Raw genomic sequence first — 7,869 nt, 5'->3', positions numbered from 1 at the left:
AGGCTTTGAATGCTTAATTCTTATGCACTAAGAATAGAGTCCAAGTGTATCTCGAAAAATCATCACTATAACGAGGGCATTGTAGTTACCACCATAACTTTTTGTCTTTGAGGGGCCAAACAAGTCCATATGTAGTAGTTGTAATGGTTTATTAGAAGAAACCATATGCTTTGGTTTGAAAGAAGTTTTTGTTTGTTTACCCATTTGACAAGCACTACATAGTTTGTCTTCAACAAACTTCATTTTGGGTAAACCAACAAGTAAGTCTTTCTTTATAAGTTTGTTCAAATGGTCCATGTGAATATGAGCAATTCTCCTATGCCATAGTCATGCATCATGATTATCATTTGCAACTAAACATGTTATTGGTAAAGATGAATTGATATCATTCATATATATATTGTTTATTCTCTTACCAACTAGTTTAGAGTGTTGAGGATTCTTACTTTCTATGATGCACTTATCTGGGTAGAATGCCACATGGAAGCCTTTGTCACATAGTTGACTTATGCTAAGAAGGTTGTGCTTGAGTCCTTCAACATATAACACACCTTCTATAGTAGTTGAGGGAGGCTTGCCAATTCTACCAACTCCAAGAATTCTTCCTTTGTTATTATCACCTTATGTGACATATCCTTTGTCCCTTGGAGTAAGGACAGAGAATTTTGATTTGTCGCCTGTCATGTGTTTTGAGCAGGCGCTATCCAAATACCATAGGTTGCAGGCGGCTCCCAAATTATCCTGCAAAATAGGTTGAGTTTTATTAGGTACCCAGTTTTCTTTGTGTCCTATATGGTTAGCACCTTTCTCAATCCATTTATAATGACCAAGGGGTACACCATATTTTCTAATTTTGTAATTTTATCTAAATTGGGACACTAGGTTTCTTAGAAACGTGGCCTTTTGAATAGCCAAGACCTCTTTGGTCTGTTGAGTGTCGTTGATCATTGATGATTCTATTTAAACTTTTACTACTCTTACTTATCTTATTAAGTTCAAGATTTAATGTTGTAACTTTGTTTTCAAGAGCAATACAGTTTTGATATGAAGATGATGAAGGTTTATTTCCAAATGAGTCTAACTCATTTTTCTGTTTTAAAAACATTTTTGTGAGTTTGATGTACTCATCATGCAGGTCATTGAATGTAGTTTGTAATTCAGAAGAATATAGTTTTGAGTCATTTACCTCTTCATCATCGGAATGATGGGATGCTATCAAGGAGAGATGTGCTTGTTCCTCATGTCTTCCATCTCTTCTTTATTGGATTCATACTCTGATGACTCATATTTGTCAACTTTTGCTTTTAAAGAAATATTTTTCTTTTTCTTCTCTTGTTCTTCATGTTGATCCAGTTGCTTGAGTTCTAACTCGTGTTCCTGCAATTTTCCAAATAATGCAGTCAAAGAAATTCTTGATAAACATTTCTTTTCAGAAATGGCTGTTACCTTTGGTTCCCATGTTCTGGTAAGTGATCTTAGAACTTTCAAGTTCAAGTCACTGTTAGATAATACCTTACCAAGAGCAATAAGGTGATTTGTAAGATGGGTGAATCTCTTTTGAAGATCAAGTATCTTCTCTCCAGATTTCATACGAAACATTTTATATTCTTGAGAGAGAGTGTTTAGCCTTGACCTTTTTACTTCCTCCGTTTCATCATGTGTGGTCTCTAGAGTATCCCAGATTTCCTTGGCGGATTTACAGTTAGATACTCTAAAGAACTCATTAATTCCAAGAGCAGAAGTGAGGATGTTTTTTGCCTTTAGGTCATATTGCACATTCTTCTTGTCTTCATCATTCCATGAAGATTTAGGCTTTATTAACCTTACACTGTTTATAATTGTGAAGGGTTCATAGGGTCCTTCTTCAATTGTGTCCCATATATCCATATCTTGGGATTCTATGAATATCCTCATTTTGATTTTCCATAAGTCATAGCATTCTCCAGCAAAACTTGGAGGGCGGTTTATGTTAGAACCTTCTCCTATGAATGATCTTGCGGCCATCTTTGATGTAGGATCCGTTTTGAGAATAACTTACTAAAAAAAAGGCTCTAGTGCCAATTGTAAGACTGAGATTTCTACTAAGAGGGGGGTGAATTAGTTGACTAGAAATTATGACCACTTTTTCTGCAAAATGAGGAGTTAAAATGCAGTGGATAATATTGCAGAAAATAAACAAGAATAAATCGAAGAGGTAAGGGAGAAGAGAGTACACAAGGACTTTATACTAGTTCACCTTCTTGTCCACCGAAGGCTACATCCAGTACTCTTGCAGCCCAAGAGATTTTCCACTAAATATTATGAGTTGTAATTACAATATCTCACCCCGACATCTTTATGTACCTTACACACTCACTAATACTTATCACCTTAGAAAACAGCTTTCCAAGTAACTCTATCCCCTTTCTATTCACACCCCGTGAAAGAAAGTAATTACAATGAATGAAGAATTTGAATGATGGCTTGGATTGCCTTTACAAGTATGAAATTTAATAACACTTGCATTCCGATCAACTCTTCTGTATACTTAGTAAATAATGCTCTTTTAAGTTTACAAAACTTTGAAACACTTTACTTCAAACAACTCAGAAAAATAGCTTTGAAAATTTGAGTTCAAGTTGCTAGAAGTTCAGAAAACTATTTCAGAAAAGTGTAGGAAAGTTGTGAGAAAAATGTGAAGGAGTTGTTCAAAGAGTTATTTTCATTGTGAGTTCTAAGGCCTTTAAATAGGCTTTCCAATCAGTCATTGTGCCTTTGTGAAAGAGTAGAAATTTTTTAGAATGAAGGCATTTCGTTTGGGATGAACACCCTTGAATTTCAAATTTGAAAAACTGATGTAACAGCTCTCAATAATCGATTACAGCAACTGGGTAATCGGTTACCCAAACGTGACATTTTGAAAAATTATATTGAGTAATCGGCTACTCAAACTCTCGGTCCAACAGTGAATTTAAAATTCACTTAGAGTAATCGATTACTCAAATTTGAGTAATCGGTTACTCCAATTTAAATATTGTTGGATAACTGATTCTCACTCATGTAACCTGTTACTCAAATTTCAGTAACGTTACACATTATTTTGAAAAATGTTTTCATTTAAAACTTGAAGTATTTCAATTTCTTTTAAAATATTTTGAGCATTACTACTTTATTATATTAAAGAGTATAGGATACAAGTACCTATTTAGACTTAGACTAATTTTCTTGAAGCATTAATCTTCTTGGTCTTCATAAGTAATCTTCCTTTTCTTCATTTTTGTGATGTTGGTGTCTTCATCAAAACCTTGCCTATTTTAGCTCATAATTTGAATGTTGTGATTCTGCCGTATAGTGATTAATTCTATTCAAATATATATGTTGTATCGTTTATGTAATATCGGTGAGTGCCTGTACAATCAAGCCAGTCAAGAACTGCCTATTTTGTGCGATTTAATCTATTAAGCCAGTGAGTTAATCGATTAACTATGCGTTTTCCAGAATAGGGCTTTGGTGCGAAAAGCGGTATTTGGGAACCGTGATACCTAGTCCACCCCCTTCTAGGTGTGTTCTGTCACTAATACCTAACAACTGGTATTAGAGCTAGTACGACGTGCTAGCTCAACCGCATATGTGTGATCCTTAAGGGAAAACAAATGGGTTCCACCAACCACTTTGACGGTGATGGCGCATCCATTAACCGCCCTCCCGTATTTAGTAGTGAAGGATATGCCTACTGGAAATTCCGCAGGAAAATGTTCATAGAAGCCATTGACTCGAATATTTGGGAATCCGTAGTCAAAAGGCCTTTCGTTCCACAATATTAAGTGGACGATCAACCTAAAGAAAAACCAAAAAGTCTATGGACCGATGATGAACGTAAAAAGGTTCAATACAACCTACATGCTAAAAACATCATCACATCGACCCTATAATATGATGAGTTCTTTCAGACCACAAAAAGAAAAGTATATCTCTCAAAGCAACAATGTCTCAATCTACAGAAGAGAAAGAAGATGATGAGTCTGATTCTGATATGGATGATGAAACTTTGAGCCTTCTCATACGAAAATTCAGGAAATTCCTAAAGAAAGGAGGCTTCAAACGTTTCCCAAAGAAAGAAGTTCACGAGTCAACTAAAAAAGGCAAGGGCAACAAAGAGCACTTAACTGGCCACGAGTGTGGTAAGCCAGGACACATGAGGTGTCAATGTCCTACATACCTCAAGAAAGTTGATTTAGAGAAGAGAACTCCTCGGGACTTCAAGTCAAAGAAGGCCTACATTGTATGGGACGTACTAGAGGAGGATACAACATCGAGCACTTCAGATGAAGATGAGAGAAACCAAGCTATGCTTAATGACCAGAACAGATGATGCTTGTTGCTCAAATTCAAAGGAGGTAAACAACGAGGTATATTCTGACACCTCATCTTCCTATCTGATGATTCACCTCCTTATGAGGATTTGTATAATGCTTATGTCGAATTGCATGATGAATTAAAGAAATTAGCTAGGATTAGTTCTGATAGAAAAAGAGTAATCCTTCTAAATGAACATAAAATAGTTTCATTACAGAAAGAATTAGATGAGCTAAAATTAGAAAATGAAACATTAGATCTGATATATTCCTGTAATGCATGCAATTGCTCTAAGGATAATTTATGTCAATCAACTATCTCTGACTCTTGCGATACTTTGAAAAATGAAAATTTGAGACTTAATGAAAAACTCGCAAAACTCACAGAGAGACAAAACATGTTAGACACTATGCTTAGCCAAACTAGAAATGTTGGTGACAATACCGGACTAGGATATATTCCCCATATGCGTAGGAGAAGACCGTATAGGAGACCTATAACTCGGCCTAATAAGAAATATTATAATAAGAAGGTTCCTACATACTTTTATTGTGGTACAAATGGCCACACTTCCTACTCTTGTAATATCAGCAAGTATGGTATACCTAGTGGTATATATGTCTAGATGAAAAAGGGAGATGACTCCCTAGTTACTAACAGAAAAGGACCCAATATAAATTGGGTACCTGAAAAAGGCAAGTGATCTATTTTGCAGGTATGTCTATGACCACATGGACAACATTGGTATCTTGATAAGGGATGCTCGAGACATATGACAAGAGATAGATCAAAATTCCTAGATCTATCCTTGAAAGAAAAAGGGTTTGTCAGGTATGGAGAAAATAATAAAGGAAAGATACTTGGCACCGAAACGATTGGCAACTCAAATCAAGTAGTGATCAAGAATGCGATATATTTTGAAGGCCTGGAACACAATCTCTTGAGTATCAACCAACTTTGCGACACAGGTAACTGTGTATTTTTTGATTCTGAATGTTATATAATTCGTGACAATATATCCAATAAAGTTAAGTTTGTCAGATATCGTATTAATAATATCTATATGGTTAACCTATAGGATGTCACCACTCTATTTTCAAAAAAATTTATATCTAAAGAGGATTACATCTGGCTTTGGCATATGTGCTTCCCTCATATTCATGTAAAACATCTAGATAAATTGTCTAAAAATAATTTGGTTGATGGTCTACCAAAACTTGATTTTAAAATTCAGGAAACTTGTGATACTTGTCAAAAATGTAAACAAGTTAAAAACTCTTTTGCTAAAAAGAATGTGATATCCATAACAAGACCCTTAGAGCTTCTTCACATGGACTTGTTTGGAGCATCACAGGTTTTGAGTTTTGGTGGTAGTCTTTCAAAAACCTTTCCAAACAAATCCAAAATCAGTTTAACCAGAAGATAGTATATATTCAATCCGATCATGGTGGTGAATTTGAAAACCATCAATTTGATAAATTTTGTGATAAATATGGTATTATGCATCAATTTTCGGCCCCCCGTACCCCTCAACAAAATGGAGTTGTTGAGAGGAAGAATCGAGTCTTAGATGAGCTTGCTAGAACCATGCTGAACGAAAGCAAGGTTCCTAAGTACTTTTGGGCTGAAGCAGTGCATACAGCTTACTATGTGATAAATCATATACTCTTGAGGCTTACTTTTTCAAAAACTCCTTATGAACTTTCAAAAGGCCGAAAACCTAATATTGCTCATTTTCATGCTTTTGGTTGTAAATGTTTTATCTTAAATAATGGAAAGTGAGCTTTAGGGAAATTTGATTAAAAAGCTGATGAGGGTATATTTTTAGGGTATTCATTAAATAGTAAAGCTTATCGAGTCTTTAATAAATATTCAATGCAAGTAGAAGAGTCTGTACATGTCCATTTTGACGAATCTTCTCCAAAAGAGAAGACAAAGGTATTTTCTGATGATATTGCAGGTGCTTTAGAAGAAGCATACTCTAAGGACATGAACCAGGACGAAGAAGAAGCAGAGCAAATTGTCCAAGATGAGCATCAGGACCTGCCGATCACGTGGAAAATCAAGAAGGATCACCTACTCGAGAATGTTATAGGTGATATAACTACGAGGGTGGTAACCCGTAGCTATTTACGTAATTTTTGTAACTTTGTGGCTTTTGTATCTCAAATCAAGCCAAAGACCATCGGTGAGGCCATTGAGGATGTGCACTAGGGTATAGCTATGCAAGAAGAGCTAAACCAGTTCAAGCGTAATAATGTAAGGGACTTGGTCCCTAAACCTAAAGAACATCTAGTGATTGGTACTAGTTGGGTCTTTCGTAACAAATTAGATGAATCTGGCTTGGTCATAAGAAATAAAGTATGCTTAGTGGCCAAAGACTACAACCAGGAGGAAGGCATCAATTATGATAAGACCTACGCTCCTGTAGCCAGATTAGAGGCCATTTGGATGCTTCTATCCTTTGCATCGATTATGAATTTTAAGCTCTTTCAAATGGATGTCAAGAGCACCTTTTTGAATGGATACATTCAAGAAGAGATATATGTTTATCAACCTCCCGAATTTGAAAATTTTAAATATCTGAACCATGTATATAAGCTCAAGAAGGCCCTTTATGGTCTGAAACAAGCTCCTCGAGCTTGGTATGATAGATTGAGCTCTTTCCATCTAGAAAAAAGGTTCGTGAGGGGTATGGTTGATACTACCCTCTTTATCTGTAGATTAGATGATCATGTATTATTAGTTCAAATATATGCTAGTGATATAATTTTCGGATCTACTAATGACATTCTTTGTAAAGAATTTGCTGAGATGATGCAGGGAGAATTTGAGATGTCGATGATGGGTGAGGTGACCTTCTTCCTTGGGCTACAAATCAAACAAATGGAAATTGACATCTTCATTCATCAACCGAAATACTACAAGGAGTTACTGAAAATGTTCGACATGAAAAGTGTAAAGAACCTTCAACACCTATGGCGTCCGCCTACTATCTAGACAAAGATGAAAAGGGAAAAGCAACGGAGGTAACCAAGTATCGTAGAATTATCGGCTCATTATTATACTTAACTAGAAGCTGCCCCGTTATTATGTTTAGTGTTTGTATGTGTGCTAGATTTCAAGCATTGCCTAAAGATTCACATTATACTATTGTTAAACGCATCATGGGATATTTAAAAGGAACAACTAATATGAGATTATAGTATCCTAGGGATGCCTCATTATCCTTGGTAGGGTATTCCGATTTTGCGGGATGTAAGTTGGATTAGAAGAGCACTAGTGGGACTTGTCACTTACTAGGCAGTTCCTTAGTTGCATGGCACAATAAAAAGCAAGCTTGTGTTGCTTTGTCCACCGCCAAAGTGGTATACATTGTTGCCGACATGTGTTGCGCTCAAATCCTATGGATGAAGCAGCAACTTAAGGACATTGGACTTAATCTAGAAAAGATCCGTATAAAATGTGATAATACAAGTGCCATAAACCTATCCAAGAATCCCGTTTTGCATTCGAGAACCAAGCATATAGAAA

Source organism: Lupinus angustifolius, chromosome LG05, assembly GCF_001865875.1.
Source record: "Lupinus angustifolius cultivar Tanjil chromosome LG05, LupAngTanjil_v1.0, whole genome shotgun sequence".
In the NCBI taxonomy this organism is placed as follows: Eukaryota; Viridiplantae; Streptophyta; class Magnoliopsida; order Fabales; family Fabaceae; genus Lupinus; species Lupinus angustifolius.
The sequence above is the reverse complement of the archived record's forward strand: the minus strand, read 5'-3'. Positions refer to the sequence as shown.